Source organism: Camelus bactrianus, chromosome X (assembly GCF_048773025.1).
Source record: "Camelus bactrianus isolate YW-2024 breed Bactrian camel chromosome X, ASM4877302v1, whole genome shotgun sequence".
In the NCBI taxonomy this organism is placed as follows: Eukaryota; Metazoa; Chordata; class Mammalia; order Artiodactyla; family Camelidae; genus Camelus; species Camelus bactrianus.
The window spans coordinates 22,136,461-22,155,084 of record NC_133575.1 but is presented as its reverse complement, the minus strand read 5'-3'; the positions used below and the strand labels follow the sequence as shown (position 1 = coordinate 22,155,084).

The following is an 18,624-nucleotide window of genomic DNA, read 5'->3' as shown; positions in this document are numbered from 1 at the left end:
GTTTTTTTCTTTCTTCTTCTTTTTTTTGGGGGGTGGGGGGTGAGGGAGAAAGTTAGGTTTATTTATTTACTTATTTTTAATGGAGGTGCTGGGGATTGAATCCAGGACCTCGTGCATACTAAGCATGTGCTCCACCACTGAGCTATACCTTACCCTCAACATCATAGTTTCTTGATAGAGATCACAGACATTTAGGGATATCTCTAATGATTTTAATGTAGCTGTTTTAAGTGACACATGAGCACTGGACTACCAACTGTCCACGTTCATGACAGGAAGGTTGCAAAATACAAAATATATTACTGACTGAAATCAGTAGTATTATTTTTGCTATTAAATATGTTTTTATCCTTTTGGCTAGCAAGTGTGCTGGAAGGAATTTTTAAATTTCTGTTCTGCTTAGATACTGAAGTATAACTAGGATACTCCATTTAGCAGCTAAACATGTGGGGCCCCTGAGATTAAAATTTCATGGCATAACTTGAAGTGAGCATGTCCCTTTGTCCTTTTGATCTATTTATTAGTGTCTTTTCTGGTTTTTGAAGAGCCCTTTTGACGGACTTGAGAAAAAAAAATGCAACTGTAATTCAGGAGCAATTGAACCAGTGTGGACATTTTAGGAGGCCAAAGACAAACTTCATGAGAATTAAGTTCTACTTAATCAATGTGATTTGCTGGGAATTTTGAGCACAGAAGGGTGTTTTCTGTACTTATAGGTATTAGTTTTTACATGTACAAGTGGAAACATCTAACTTTCGTAGTTTAGTTCTTGTCAGTATCACACCTTGGTATAATGTGAGAATTAAGAGAATTACTGCAGTTTATATTCTTAGACACTGGTTGAGCTGTGGCTGGGATTCAGTTATTCTGATTCCAAATCTCATTCTGATTTCATGACCCTGAGATGCTTCACCTTAAATGAGTGCAAGGAACAATTCTGTTATATTATGAAGTCTCTGAGGGTCCAAATACACCTGTAACCAAAAATTACAGGCACAGATAAGGACAGAATCCATCTTGTTCCAATATAACAGATAAGGCTGGCTTTTTTCATCTTAGCTTTACTTTCAGCCACAAAGCTCTATTTTCCCTAATTTTTCAGCCTTAAGGAATTAAAGTCCCTTCTAATTGACTATCTAGACAAAAATCCCAAAGCTCTGGCTAAAACTGATGGATCACCACAGTATTTATTGAACCTTGAAGGGGAGCAGATTTTGTCACCCCAAAATATGCCACTCTGGCACAAGGATTATTTTGAACTGGCTATTTTTAAGAAACAACAGACATAAGAGTAGCTCTGAAAACCAATTGGAAGTTATCCTTTTGTAAGGGAAATTTATATTTATAAAGGAAATCTTCATTTGTAAGGGTGTCTCCCTTTGTGTACCAGGAAGATAAGGACTGAATCTAGAAACTCTTATCAATAGAGAAGGCAATGACTTAAATCTGCCTAACAACCATACCCTTCTTTACTTCTCCACAAATAATAAAAAAGACTTTAGCCATCTGAGTAGACTTAAATGATACCAATTATTATTTATAAACCAGTGAGTTTTGTATTGTACCTTATTCACGACTGAAGTTTTAAAACAAATTTACAAGATCTTTGTCCACATCTACCTGTATGTATGTATCTGTATCAATGTACATAATAGGTATGGAATTTTTCTCCCTTCAGATGGTATAGCCAAAATTAATTTGTATAAGAATTCTATTTAATTGGCTTAAACAAACAAGTGCTTATATAAAATTCTCAGAAATATAAAAGAAACTAACCCAAATCAGTTTCAGGTTCACAAGATCCAGGAAAATATTTAGTATTAAACTAACAAACTTAAACTAGCTTTAACAATAAATAAGTTAAATAAATGTACATGAGACAGCACTTGTAGGCAAATTTTTAAACCATTATTATTTTATGATATATCTACTTAAAATAGTTTCCTAAATCTCTTGGTAACTTACACACTTAGAAATTGTTCAACAAGTCTAAATTTACCCACTTTTGACTTATTACAGAGAGGTGTTCGGGTCCATTAGTAAAAACATGTACCTTGTGCATTATTCAAAGATTATACTATGAAGTAGCATATGTTTCTAAAAATTACAAAATGTGTAAGTCTGCAAAGCCACAAAAAGTTAATACAATTCAAAATTACCTCTTTATTTTCACTAAAAAATTAAGATTTCAAAGGATTAAGAATACAACAAATATGTGATTAAAGCCACTAAAAATAAATAAGTAGATAAATAATGGAAACATGTTTGTATGCAAGGAAAGTATGATGTAAAAGATTTATGAAAAAGGAATCTTCACAAAAGAATTTTATGTGTGGTCAAGCTAGATATGATTAGAGTAAATTTAATTAAGTAAATGAGCTTTAATATCAATAGTAAACTGGTGAAAAATTAAAATTAAAGTTTTTTCTTAGATTATTTTGTCTATTAACGAGAAATTTTAAACAAATATTTTCTCCACCTTTAAAATAACCTATCTAGAGAAACAAAGACTCTATATTTTATCTTTATCGGGTCTTTGACTACGTAGGTAAACAATGAGTCTTTTCAATATTAAAAGAGCTAAGGCTTAAGAAGAACTCATACCAGTCCTTCTCAAACTCTTCCATAAGACTGAAAATGAGGGAATACTCCCAAACTCATTCTATGAAGCCACCATCATCCTGATACCAAAACCAGGAAAAGACACCACCAAAAAAGAGAATTACAGACCACTATCACTGATGAACATAGGTGCAAAAATCCCTAACAAAGTATTAGCAAATAGAATCCAACAGTACATAAAAAAGATTATACATCATGATTAAGTGGGGTTCATTCCAGGGACACAAGGGTGGTTCAACATACACAAATCAATGTAATACATCACGTCAAGAAGAGAAAGGGCAAAAACCACACGATCATCTCAATAGATTCAGAAAAAGCATTCGATAAAATTCAACACCCATTTATGATAAAAATTCTCACCAAAGTGTGTATAGAGGGATCATATCTCAACATAATAAAAGCTATATATGACAAACCTACAGCCAGTATAGTACTCAATGGTGAAAAACTCAAAAGCTTCCCACTAAAATCTGGGACAAGACAAGGATGCCCACTATCACCACTCCTATTCAACATAGTCTTGGAAGTCCTAGCAACAGCAATCAGGCAAGAGAGAGAAATAAAAGGGATCCAAACTGGAAAAGAAGAGGTAAAAGTGTCACTATATGCTGATGACATGATACCATATATAGTATGCTATATATATACTATATATATAATCCCACAGCAAGCAATTCTCCAAGGAAGAAATACAAATGATCAATAGGCACATGAAAAAAATGCTCAATATCACTAATTATCAGAGAAATGCAAATCAAAACTACGATGAGGTATCACCTCACACCAGCCAGAATGGCCATCATTCAAAAGTCCACAAATGATAAATGCTGGAAAGAATGTGGAGAAAAGGGAACCCTCCTACACTGCTGGTGGGAATGCAGTTTGGTGCAGTCACTGTGGAAAACAGTATGGAGATATCTCAAAAGACTAGGAACAGACTTGCCATATGACCCAGTAATCTCACTTCTGGGTATATATCCAGAAGGAACCCTACTTCAAAAAGACACTTGCACCCCAATGTTCATAGCAGCACTATTTACAATAGCTAAGACTTGGAAACAGCCTAAATGTCCATCAACAGATGACTGGATAAAGAAGAGGTGGTATATTTATACAATGGAATACTATTCAGCTGTAAAAAATGACAACATAACGCCATATGCAGCAACATGGATGTTCCTGGAGCATGTCATTCTAAGTGAAGTAAGCCAGAAAGAGAAAGAAAAATACCATATGAGATCACTCATATGTGGAATTTAAAAAGAAAAGAAAAGAACATAAATACAAAACAGAAACAGACTCAGACACAGAATACAAACTTGTGGTTGCCAAGGGCGAGGGGTGGGAAGGGATAGACTGGGAGTCCATAATTTGTAGATACTGACAGGCATATGCAGAACAGATAAACAAGATTATACTGTATAGCACAGGGAAATATATACAAGATCTTGAGGTAGCTCACAGCGAAAAAAAATGTGACAATTAATATACGTATGTTCATGTATAACTGAAAAATTGTGCTCTACACTGGAATTTGACACAACATTGTAAAACGACTATAACTCAATAAAAAAATGTTTTAAAAAAAAAGAGCTAAGTCTTAATTTGAGGATGGCAGAGTAGGAAGACCCTAAGCTCATATACTCCCACAGGCACAACAAAAATGCAACTATTTACAGAGCAGCTCTGATGAGAAAGATCAGAACCTAGCAAAAAAAAAAAAAAAAAAAAAAAAAACTACAACAAAAGATATAAAGAAGGAACCACAATGAGACAGACAGGAGGGCTGGAGACACAGTATAGTCAATCCCAATACCCTTGGGTGGGTGTCCCACAAATAGGAGGATAATTACAATTGTAGAGGTTCTCCTCAAGCAGTGAGGGGTCTGAGCAACACATTAGGCTCCCTAGCACAGTGCAGAGGTCCTGAACCAGGAATACGAAGCCTCAGAACATCTGGCTTTAAAGTCAGTGGGGCTTACTTTCAGAAAAGCCACAGAGCTGTGGGAAATTGATTCCACTCTTAAAGAGAGCACACAAATCTGACATACTCTGGGACCTAGAGAAGAAAGAGTAATTTGAAAGAAGCTTGGGTCAGACCCACCTGTTAATCTGGGAGATCTGGGGTGTCTCCCAGAAAGGCAGGAGGCAACTGGAGCTCACTCAGGGGACACAGGCAGTGGCAATAGTCATTGTTGGGAGTTCGTTTTACCATACATACATTCAAAATATCCTCAATAAAATATTAGTAAAGAAAATCCAACAATATATTAAAATGGTCATACACCATGATCAAGTCAGATTTACCCCAGGGATGCAAGGACCATTCAACATTCACAAATCAGTCAGTGTGATACACCACATTAACAAATTGAAGAATTAAAAAATCATACGATCATCTCAATAAATGCAGAAAAAGCTTTCGACAATTTCAACAACCATTTATGATAAAAATTCCCCAGAACACAGGTGTAGAAGGAATGTATCTCAATATAATAAAGGCCACATATGATAATCCCACAGCAAACATCATAGTCAATGATGGAAAGCTAAAAGCATTCCTCAGGAACAAGGACAAGGATGCCCACTCTTGCCACTTTTATTCAACATAGTATTGGAAGTCCTAGCCACAGCACTCAGACAAGGAAAAGAAATGAAAGAAATCCAAACTGGAGAGGAAGAAGTAAAACTGTCACTGTCTGCAGATGATACGATACCAGACATAGAAAATCTTAAAGATGCCACCAAAAAACTACTACAGTGCATCAATGTATTCAGTAAAGTTGCAGGATACAAAACTAATATAAAGAAATCTGTTGCATTTATATACAGTAAAAAATGAACTGTCAAAAATTAAGGAAACAATTCCATTTACAATCACATCAAAAAGAATAAAATATCTAAGAATAAATCTATGAAGATAAAACACCTTTACTAGGAAAACTCTAAGACATTGATGAAAGAAATTGAAGATGACACAAACAGATTGAAAGACATACTGTGTTCATGGATTGGAAGAATTAACATTGTTAAAAAGACCATACTACCCAAGGAATTTTACAGATTCAATGTAATCCCTATCAAAATACCCATGGCATTGTTCACAAAACTAGAACAAATAATTCTAAAATTTGTATGAAAACACAAAAGACCCTGAATAGCCAAAACAATCTTGAGAGGGAAGAACAAAGTTGGAGGTGTTTCCTGATTTCAAACTATACTACAAAGCCACAGTAATCAAAACTGTTTGGTTCTGGCACTAAAACAGACACATAGATCAGTGGAACAGAATAGAGAGCCCAGAATGAACCTATACTTATCTGGGCAATTAATCTATGACAATGAGGCAAGAATATGTAATGGGGAAAAGATAGGCTCTTCACCAAATGATGTCGGGAAACTGGACAGCTACATGCAAAAGAAACAAACCAAAGTACTCTCTCACACCATGCACAAAAATAAATTCAAAATGGATTAAAGACCTAATTGTAAAACCTGAAATCATAAAACTTCTAGAATAAAACATAGACAGTACATTCTTTGACACTGTTCTTTGTAATTTTTTTTTTGATATGTCTCCTCAGGCAAGGGAAACAAAAGCAGTAACAAATGAAACTACATCAAACTAAAAAGCTTTTGAACAGCAAAAGAAACCATCAAGAAAATGAAAAGGCCACCTACTGAAAGAGAGAAGGTATCTGCAAATGATACATCTGATAAGAGGTTACTATCCAAAATATACAAAGAACTCATACAACTCAACATCAAAATAAAACCCACTTGCACAGGGAACTATGTTCAATATCTTGTAGCTTACAGTGAAAAAGAATATGAAAACATATGTATATTCATATATGACTGAAGCATTATGCTGTATACCAGAAATTAACATTGTAAACTGACTATACTTCAATAAAAATAAATACAATAAAATATATATATATACAAAATTTTAAAAAAATTAAAAACACGCAGAGAACCTGAACATTTTCCCAAGTAAGACATATAGATGGCCAACGGGCACATGAAAAGATACTCAACATCTCTAATTATCGCAAATTCAAACTGCAATGAGCTATCACCTCACACCTGTCAGAATGGCTATCATCAAAAAGGCAACAAATAACAAGTGTTGTGAAGGACGTGGAGAAAAGTGAACCCTAGTTCACTGATGGAGGGAATATAAATTGGTGCAACCACTATGGAAGACAGTAAAGAGATTACTCAAAAAATTACAAATACAGCTACCATTACGTGATCCAGCAATGCCACTCCTGGGTATTTATCCAAAGAAAACAAAAACACTAATTAGAAAAGATAAATGCATCCCTATGTCTACTGCAGTATTTACAACAGCCAAGATACAGAAGCAATGTTAAGTGTCCATCAACAGATGAACAGACAAAAATGATGGGTATGTTTGTGTATGTGTGTGTGTATATACACACATACACACACACACACAACGGAATATTAGCCATAAAAAAGAATGAAACCTTGCCATTTGCGGCAACATGGTTTGACCTAGTGGGTATTATGTTAAGTAAAATGAGTCAAAGAAAGACAAATACCATCTGACTTCACTTAGGTGTGGAATCTGAAAATACAAATAAACAAACATAACAAAATAAAGAGTTATATGTACAAACAGGTGTTTTCCAGAGGCAAGGGAGAGGAAAGAAATAGGTGAGAGAGATTAAGAGGTACAAACTTTCAGTTACAAACTAAATGAGTCAGGGGTATAAAAGGTACAGTGTGGGGGATATAGTCAATAATTATGTAATATCTTTGCATGGTGACATATCTTAACTAGAGTTATTGTGGTGATCGTTTTGAAATGAATAGAAATATTGAATCACTATGTTATGTAACAGAAACTAACATAGTGCTACAGGTCAATGGTATTTCAAAAACAAACCCAGAAAAAAAGTGATCAGATTTGTGGTTGCCAGATAGGGATTGGGGGAGGTGGAATTGGATGAAGGTAGTCAAAAGGTACACACTTTCAGTTATAAGAGAAACAAGTCCTAGGAATGTAATATACAACATGCTAAATATAAGTAACACTGTTGTATGTTATATATGAAAGTTGTTGAGAGTAAATTTTAAGAGTTCTCATCAAAAGAAAAGTTTTTTTCTATTTAATTCTGTACTTAGCCAGATGATCGATGTTCACTAAACATATTGTGATGACTTCATGACGTATGTAAATCAAATCGTTATGCTATATAGCTTAATCAGTACTGTATGTCCATTATATCTCAATAAAACTGTAAGGAAAAAAAGTTAAGACTTTTCACAGATATTTAACTTTCTGTATTTGCCTGTGAAGTCTTCGTGACTTTGATTAAATGCATACCTAAGCATTGTTTCACAGTGATCTATGATCCTATGTGATCGAGTGTTTTAAAAACTTTTGATATTTTTGACAAAATTCCCAAAAATCAAATTCTAAATGCAGCCTTACTTTCCTGGCCTTATAAAATACAGACATTAAACTAACCAGGCTCCTTTGATATGTTGAATTACATGGCAAGCATGGTCAAACAGATGATGATAAACTTTCTTAGGTTATACTGTATGGGTAAATATTATAAATGTTCCAGAAAATATATGAAATTCCTGCAATTTAAGTATGTCTTATTATCTAGTTACTACTGTAAAACGTTGTGTGTCACAGAAATAACCAAATTCCCCTGTCAATCCCATTATAATAAACTTTAAGATTCTCAGTTGTGGACATTTTTTAAAGCTTTCTGTCATTTACAGAAAATTATTGTTTTACTCTGATGCTTTTATAAATATGTTTCATCTTCATGGAAAGGACTCTGTCACTTACTCCAGAGTACAGGTTTCTGATAAACTTTCACATCATACCACTGAACTAAGAATTTACAGAATTCTAACAAAGGAACTGATGGTTTCTTAAACAGCTAACAAAACATCAAGATCGAGAATTGCATGGAAAAAAAAGAATTCCACGGGACTGAATGAACTGATGAGGATGACTGTAATCTTTATGACTTTTTGTTTTAAACACTGCTCACTCTTTTATATTTTGCTCTTCCAGATCTAAGGAAACCTCTTCTCTCAAGCAAATTGCTTGCAGTAATTTGATAAAGTATGCCTTTGTAAACAAAGATGAAACATTTATTTTTTTCTCCCTACTGGATCCCACCAGAACTCAGAAACTCTTGGTATTTTGTTTTCATAGCAATGTGGTTATTTGCACAAGGTCAATAATAATGTGTTCTTATAATTAGAAACACTGTTTATATTACCAAGGCTTTGGCTGGAATGTCCTATTTGAGAGAGACATGCATAGACTCAGATATGACCATACAGCTTTAAGGAAGACTGACTTTACGGAGCCAATAAAAACCCTTGGAAAATCCACCCAGTACCTTGTTTTTAGGATTGCCAGCAACCTTAACAGGTGAGAAAAGAAGATCACTTCCCGGCGGGTCCAAGAACTTCAAGATACTTGGGGGAACTCAAGAAGAGAGGAATTCACCCAAATCTATAGGTATTCCAGGTGAAGACTAATAGCAAGTCCTTGGCGTGGATTTCCTGGAGAGGCCTTTAAAAGTTTAATCTGAGATTCCTTATGAAAAGTTCCAGTAAAGTAGATTTAAAAGAGCCTATAAGATTCTTGTTGTACTTATGTAAATAATCAGGCCAAGTTTATGGAAACTAGACTTATTTTGAAAACAGAGTAGTTTTTATTTGGCTATCTTTGGTAGAAATGAGGGTGATTTTAGAGAGAAAAATTGTTTCAGTAATATATCTTTGTGGATATTAGATTCTCGTGCTATTCACTGTCTTTGAGATTTTGATATTTACCTATAAAATGGACTAGATCATTCTTCCAGTTCCCTCCAATATCTGGCTATGACTCTCTAAACTAATGTTTTGTTTTTCTCCCATCCTTTTGACTTGGAATCACTGAGAACTAAAACTGCCCTTTTCCCAAAGCCATGCAAGCCAAAAATAGACAACTTGATAAAAACTTGAGAAATCACCATAAACAGCTCAGGTACAGATAATTTTTATGCCTGCTGCTTTATGAACAACTCATACCTAAACACCTAATGACATCATCAGAGACACTTCAAACTACAGAAGAGGCTTTGATCCTGACACCTAGAAATCTTCTTCAGCTGGCTCCCCTCCGGACTTGGTGCCTTATTGTGATCTGGACTGCAACTACTTAAATTAATCACTGTTCTAATTTGTTCTCTGTTTGTTGTTTTTAAACTGTTTATGCTTTTATCTCTCACTGCTGTAACATGACACCCTCCACAGGAATAATGATAGCTTGATATCTGGAAATGATTGACTACTCCTGTGAGAGTCCTCCTAATGAAGATCCAGGAATTTCTATTCTGACCACCACCTAAGACTCACTTCCAAGATGGCTCCTTACTACTCAAATGTGGCCATAAACTCTCTAAAAGCATACCTCTCACAAAACCACCTTTTTCCCTCCTCCATGGGACATGACTCTCTGGGAATGAGACTTCCCAGCACCAAGTAAGTCAATGCTGATGCCAAATAACCAAACTGATCACAGATGCTTTCCAAAGGAAGATCTCCATTAAAAGGGAGAAATGTAAAAGGAAAATCAAAATGGAGTTAGTATTGCTAATAAGCGAGCTCTCTAAAATGGAATCAGGAGGCCATTTAGGAAGTATGGCTTATGCACATGTCAGTCTGGATAGAAAATGACCTTTGACCACCCACTGTCCTACCCAAGATACTTAACAAACCCTTACCCTAAAATAACTTGTGATTCCTTTAGGACAAATGTCTCCTGACTTGCATCAGACTCAATCACAATTCTCACCAGGCAACTTTAACAACCATGTGGCTTTTGTCTAAGCCCCTGGCTTTTTCTCTTCCCCGGAACACTCTAGGTTTTACCAGATTCTGTGTCTCCCAAATTACAACTCTCAAGACCCCAAATAAGGGTATTTGTTTCCTGCAGCCTCGATACTGGTTACTGTTCAACAATCCATCAAGTCCATATTAGTAAAAATCTCTTAAAACCATTCCCTTTCTAGCTTCAACAGTGTCTCCAAGCTCATCTTTTAATTTCCTGCATTGAAATTAACTCATTGTTATTTCTCTTTGGGGACTACATTTTTAGCTGTTTCTCTACCTGCAACCATTCCCTTTCCTCTTCCAGCCATCCTTGACTCTAACATGTCATATTTCCTATCACTATTTCTAACAAGTTTCTGGACCAGCTCACTTTAACACAGGCCTGGAATAAAGTAGCACTTAAGAAACAGTTTGTTGAATGAATGACTCAGCATTTTGAATATCTATACAACATAAAGTATGTTGGACAAAGTCCATCTTTGTTCAACATATTAGAGAAGGACAATTTTTATGAGTGTTTCCTTACTGTCAAGGATATGTCAAGCACTTAGGTTTCTTCACTTAATCCTCTTAGTTACTCTGAGAGAGAATGAATATCATTTTATAAAAATGCACAACAGACACAGAGAAGTTAAGTAACCAGTTCACTGGTGTAATACAAAGAACTTCAGTTCCAGATCTGTTTTACAACAAATCTCGTGACTATACCATATTGTCCCTATTACACAGCATATTGAAGACCTCGGCAACCAAAGGACTTCATGATAGGCAGTAACTAGTTTCCAAAGCAAGCATTTGCCAAAAGAGATCTTCAACTAGCAGGAATAGGGTACCCTGAGAGTGGGATGGATTATGACTATTTGGAATCTAAGACTAAGGACTTATGACACTAAGTCAATCATCCAAAACACATTTATTGGCTACAGCTACTCCAATTCATATACAAAGTTAGGAACACAAAACTGAGTAAGAAAACAGTTCTTGTGGATACCCAACCTGGAATCCAGTAGCTCTGACAAGGAACGGCTAGAAAGAAACCCCTTCAAGAATTTCTATAGCTACTCACAAGCCATCTGAAATAAATATGCAATTTAGGTAAAAATAGTGATTGCAGGTCTTTGAGGCAACTTGCTTTCCTCCCATATTCAAACAGCTTCCCAAGCATCACCTACATACAAAGAAATTCTAAGACTGCAACTGCTTAAGGTTGAGGTCAAAGTATCAATGACCAGAAGAGGAGGAGGCACCAGGAAAATGTTCAGAACCAGGCATATGGGGAAACCAGAAAGGTATGGAATTATGGACAAGGAGGCAATAAATACCTGTTGTCAGTAACAAGAGGGAATTACAGTTACTAGCATTAGGGCAAAAGGTTCAAATCAAGTAGGCAGCTGTAGATGAGGACCTAAGCAAAAAACACAGGTGAGGCAATGTTGCCTGCCAAAGCTGTCCATGCTGTATTACTTTTCTTCAACAAGAAGTTTTGTTTTAGTTTAGAGTTGCAGTACAAACCCACGAAACATGAGATTTATACTTAAGATTCAGGCAGACCCAGTTTGTGACCTATTTTACAAAGATTATTTTACAGGGTAACAGCATTATAAATCTAGGTAAGAAGCTAATTAGTCACCATAACTATCTTGGGCAGTAGGCACTGTATATTTCCCAAGTGTATTTTTTATAAAGGTAATTCAAAAGATATCATAGCCCAAGAATGATTCCATTCACTCCAATTTTTTAAATGACCATCTTGAAAATAAGTGTGCATTTCTTCAATATTTATACTGAATTTTAAATTATGCCTAAAAGTAGAACTGACAAGTCATTAGAAGTAGCAAGTATCTTTATGCTACAATAAAACTATCTAATTCAAGATGCAAATTGTTAACATACAGCACACTTAGAAAACCACTGTTAGATAAATAAGTAGTACTGGTAAAACTTTGCCCCCAACACATGAATGGAATTAAATCTACTTTCTCTTGCAAAAGCATAATGACTGGAGAAAAATCACAAACATATCCACCAATATCAAACAGCAATTTCTTAAGGGTCTATAACTAACGAAGCCAGGTGACAGCAATTATACAAATCAGTATTACCTGCTTGATAGAAAGTTTTCACTAAAAACAGCTGATTTTTCAAATGGGTACCTTTTTAAAACAAACTTAAAACAACAGGACAGAAGAAATTGCCTTTTTTATCAAATTAGAAAATTTTTGTGTCTGTGTGGGTGTGTGTATTCCTTCATACTTTGCTACTTTTTCTGGCCTTAATATAGTGCTAAGTACAGAACAATAAATTCAGCTTACAAAACAACAAACCATTAAAAAAAAAAAAACTACCCACTAATAAACTTTCTTTTGTACTTTGGAAGTAGTAGATTAATTAATTACCCTCTTAGAAATCCAACTCATCTCTCTTCTTCACCACGTTTTCTTCTTGGGTCTCTTCCTTGACAATCTTAAAATATCCAAAAAATTATTTCTCCATATCCATTATATTTAGTAGACAGTTAAATTATTTCCACTAGCCCAATTTACAAATAAGTCGTGTCCACTGTTTTCAGCAAGATCTAAATCCACACAGGCAAGCACTGGGCTACGAGGATGTATCTGTACAGAATTCTTCACTGGATATCCTGGAACACCACAAAGAAGCATTTCTTTGCGTGTAATGCATTCCCTTTCAATTTGTGAGGTACCAGAGCCTAGAGGGGCACAGGAACCCAGGCTCGCAGCAAGACGCCATACCTACATTTTTGAACCGTCTGCAAGGCAAACGCTCGAATCCGCTGAGGTGAGCCAGGGAGAGCACGTGAAACATGGGAGGGCGTTGGCCTGCGTGGGTCTGCGTGCACCTGCGTGGGTCTGCGTGCGCCTGCGTGTGAAGCACGGACGAATGTAGGCAATCACCGGGAGAGTGCGTTCTTGCTCCACAGCTGCCGCCACTCGATTTTTTTTCGCATTCCCTCCCACTTCTACGACATTTGCAGGTATGTGAATGATCTTATTCGTCATTAATCTCAGGAAAAGTACTTTTTCAAATGATTTTTGTTGTTTCTAAAGTATCACTTACAAATAGGGTTGCCATGTTTCGGAAATAACAATACAGGACCCCCAGTGTAAATTAGTATTTCAAGAAATAAAACAATTTATTTAGTGTGAGGTTTTTTTTTTTTTCATCTCGCCGTCCTATATTTTATCTGGCAGCGCTACTTATCAAGTAAGGGTTTTTTTTTGAAAAGCATAGCTATCGTAACCAAAAAAAACCTTGCTTGGGAACAGTGTGTCAGGGTCTTGGTTGACTCCATTGCCTTACAGTTTCAGTGGTCTGTCAGTCAGCGACGCCCAGCCACAAGCCTGTATTTGTAGTACGTATTTGTGCAGTGAGGTACTGTTACCTGTGCTTTACCAGAGGACATGCATAGTTTTTAAAATGTATTCTAATAAATGTTTAACTGGGTCTAGTTCATTGGATTAAATAGATACTTTGTCCCTAAATGAAATGTCTCTAAAAAGCAAGTGGGAATGGGTACATATTCATTCCATATAGTTTTACTGACACGAATGAAACCGTCTGAAGACCTGATTGAGAGTCTAGCAAATGACCTGCAGCTCAGCTCCTCCCTTGTACACGGGAAGCCCCTGGGAGTTGCTTGGTTCACCTTCCAATAGCTGCAATCTTGTGTCATAGCAACAAGCCTGACAGGTGCAGTTTTCTGAGTTCTGAGCAAAAGTTCATTTAATCTTTCTGATTCAGTACTGAATCAGGGCAGAACATAGCTTGCAGGTGATGCACATGTGGGGAGAAGAGGGTTTTGAGGCAGGGACAATAGACAATCTTAGATGAACTCCACAGAAAAGGGTAGAAAAACCACAGGAAGTCAAAGACAAGCAGTACCATTGTTCACACTTAAAAGATTAAACCTCGGGGATGACTGGACAAAGTCAGCAATATGGAATCATCTTGGGGGAGATCAAAAAGGAAATTCAGAAGAGCTAAAAGAGACATGGTAACCACATGTCACCAATGCAAGCCAAGGATGGTTAGACAGAAATAGCCCCCTGCAGATATTTTTGACAGTCACTCCAAATAAAATCCTATTCTCTGAAGCCACAATGCAGTCTTTACTCTTGCCATATTCTCCCAAATCACAGTACTTGCATATATATATATATGGAAATTGGAAGTATTTTCTTTCATGTTCAAAAATTTTAAAAGGTACATTTTTAGAAGTATGATAGTTCAACTCAAAGCACAATTGAATTTGGGGGGACAGTTACCATGCAAAAATCAAGGTGTTCCCTGTGTATTTATACTTTTGTTTTAAAATTTAGTTACATTTCAATTTGTTGTCTTTTCTGTTGTTACAGAAAAAACAGGAAAGATGACTATAATTATGCATACTTTGCAACGATTAGGCATTTAATATTCAGTAAGATATTTGCTAGGGAAGTATGTATATGGTAAGAACAGAGAGCAGGCTCCAGGGTTATGTCAAGCTGCAAAGTGATATGTATGCGAATGAATTCCCAGGCTCATTAATCATTTTTATACTTGAAGTGCTAAACTGCTAATGTTACACTGAGAGTGAAAATGAAGTAATTAAGGAGTTTAATAGCTACAGTCTTTTGAGGAGAAAACAAGTTGATAATGCTTCTTTTAATATGTTACATAAATTGGGTTTTTTGTTAAATTACAAAAACCAGGTTCATCTGTTGTGCAGCTTCGAATGACACAAATCATTTGATTGTATTTGTTTATGAGGTCAATAGATGGCTATGTGAAGGCAGTTCACTAAACTAGCACATTTATAAGAGGAAGTCTGTGTTACCAAGAACACAAAAACACCTATCAGGTTCTCACCTTTTTCCCTTTGATCTTTTAAAGCACTCCTCAAATTATCTGTGATGAAAGGCCAGTTTTTTTTCCTTTGTTCTCAGGTCACCACAGATAAGTTCTTTTGTAAAACACAATACCAGTTACTTGAAAAGGGAAACCAAAAGACACAGAAAAGACTAGCCTGTTTTTAAATTACTGGAGTCTACATACGTCACATTACTCAGTTACATTTCTACAAAAGTTTCTAACAGCCTAACTTCGATTACCCCCGTCCCAGACCCAGAAATAGTGTGAGGACTCGCACATTGAGACTCACTGGTCTAAAAGCAAAAGGGGTTTGGTCATACACTGACACCATTTCACATCAGGGCTGCATGCTCAGGTCACTTGCAGGCTAGAGACATCAGTAAGGAGCTGATACCCTGTGTAGTCCTCCTGCCACCCTTATGAAGGACTGTGGACTTGTCTGGGTAGGGTAAGAACCCCCCATGGATAAGCATCTCTATTGGGTCCCTTTCATTGGAATTGGCTTCTTTCTTGTTTAATAACTCTAAATACAGTTTCCCCATCCCTTTCCTTTTTTTTTTTTTCTTCTTCCATTTTGGAGGCATTTTCATGCAGTTAAAAAACAGTGACCTTGGAGATGGACAGAAATGAGTTTAAATCGTGACACTGCTACATTCTGAATATGAGAAGGCAGGTCAGGAATTCAATCCTGCTAAGTCAGGATTTCTTACCTGTAAAATGGCAACAATATTATCCTTCATACAGTATGAATGAGATTCTGAAATTAGGTAAAAAAGCATAGTAGGTACTCATCAAATGCTGCTCACCTCCTCAGTTCCTTCCTCTTCTGGTTATTTTTCAGTGTCTAAGAGAGAAAGCTGCACTGTTATATATGAAAGTGAATGTATTAGTAATTATGCTCGCAGTTATAAACATGACTCTGCTCAGAAAATTAAATAAATAAAGCCAATCAATCAACCAACAAACCAGGTAAACAACTGACATTACTAAATCTTTTTCCGTCTCCCAGGTAACAGTCCTATGCTCCACAGTGGCCCAAGCCAGAGTCCTGGGAGTCAGACTCACACATACCCCAATTCCAGATGTCACCAGTGGCATAAATTATTCCCCCCAAATGGTTGTCACATCCATTTCTTCACTTTTGCCCCCCAGGCACTACTTCATTTCTTTTCTGAGGGTTTGAAACTGATCCTCCTGTATCTTTTCCTAAATCCATGCAATCGATCATTTTCAACATTGCTATCAGAAGGCTCTTTGTAAAATAAAAACCTCCTGAAGTCAGTCTCCTGCTTGAAACTTTCCCCAGAGCCTCACTCACTGTGACCTACTGGGAAGAGTTCAGAAGCCTAACATTTGGACTGATATAGCTGTTACAGTTCTTAAATAGTTAAACACTTTCCAAATTAGTTGGTAAATAACAGCTCCCCTAGATCCAGGCCATGCAGGTCATGCCCAAGACACCTTCCCCAGGTCCTGCCATCCTCCAGCATCTTTAGATGACTCTTGGTAGAGCATAGGAAGGGACCACCCACCCTCCAACAGAGCTTTCCTGGTAGGTGATATCCCAGTCTTAACAGTTGGAAATTATTTTGAATCTCTCTCCTGCTTGTATGAGTCCTTCACTAGCTAGTCTTGGACTACTTTTCTGTTTTCCAGCAGGAAAAGAGATGTATGATCCTTTTCCCTGTCCTTTTGGCACATACTGTTGCACTAACAAGCATGTAGCACAATTTGACTATATCATAAAGTGAATATTTGAAGATAAAGTCAGATTTTTCATTCACCAAACTCAGAAGTGCACAGGTATAACAGATAATAATAATATAGAATATAGAATGTTCTTTGATCAGAATGTTTTATTGTAATATATCCAATGGGTATCCTGTGTGAATTGGTTTTCCTTTCTTATGCTCAACTCTATTCTATTTTGCCTATTAATACTCATTAATTCTTGTAGTTTTGTGATAGGAATAATTGTTCATTTTATATTCCATCTCCTAGAGTTAGTATAGTAGGGGCTGGTGTTTTTACATCTAAACACAGAATATTATAATTATAAAAATCTACCCAATTTAAAATATTTTTTCACTGTGATTAATTTAGTGTAAAATATATCATTAAGCCTTCTCAGTGATCCATTTAATTTCAAAATGACTTAATATAACAAATCCCCACTATGCAAAAATATTTGGAATTGAGCTTGACCTCAATCAATTAATAAATCCATCAGCATTTACTTGTCAATGCACATGTATATGAACTTTCATATCATTAGCCAGACTTTGTTAAAGAAGTGCTAATTTTCTGTTTTCTTTTGAATGACGCAGTTGTTATCCTCAACTAAATTTTATTTTCATGCATCAGTTGCATATTAATCTTGAACATATGTATGGCACTCTGTGTGATTAGGTAGACTTTGTCAAAGAAATGCTAGAATTTTTCATTTTGTTTTAAAGACAAACTTGTCTTCCTCCATTGAATTTTAATTTTATGTATCAATTCCATATTTGACTTGAGATCTAGATGACTGGTTTTCCTGTAAGATAGAAGCAGACTTAAACATAGGATACTTAAACCAATCTAGACTTGGAACTGAGTATAAATCATGGCACCTTTTTTGGTAATATAGAGCATTTTAGGATGGAAAGAGGCCAAGGTGTACATTTAGGTCTGGCCCATCTCTGAGTTATAAATATTATTATAGCCTACTCTTTCTCCCCAACCTCTTCTTGCCAAAACTATTTTTAAATTGTACTTGTAATACTTTCTTCTTTTGCTGGCATAGCTGACTTATTCTGTGTTATCCATTCCTAGTGTGATGAATCTCTTTATATTTCTTTGTGACTTTTCTTTGATATATGCTGGTGGTGTCTGCTGGCAGTTGACATTTGCTCAAATAGTTAGCATCACTTGTCATATCTGTTCCCTAAGAACTGTGCAGATATGAAATAATCCCTTCTTAATCTCTTCATTCTCAAAATACATAGTTCTGAAATTTCCTGTTTTTTTCTGTACAACTGTGGTCTTGAATATATGTACTTTTAGTTACTCAATGTCCTGTCTGTCATTTCTAAAATAATAAATTTATAGTAAACCAAGTTGAATTTGAGGATTTCATATCTAATGTTCCATATCTTACTTCACCCTCTATTTCTTTCACCTAATATAAAACTTGCCTTTTCTATTTTAGGGGAAAATCGCAGGGTCCTCAAGAATAAATATCTATATTCTTAATTCTTATTT

General features: G+C 35.9%; 1 protein-coding gene across 1 annotated transcript in view; it reads right to left on the bottom strand.

Moving 5' to 3' along the window:
• The window catches only part of IL1RAPL1 (interleukin 1 receptor accessory protein like 1), a 1,156,506-nt gene that overhangs the window by 1,074,716 nt on the left and 63,166 nt on the right, over positions 1-18,624 (bottom strand). The gene's annotated exons all lie outside the window — the stretch shown is intronic.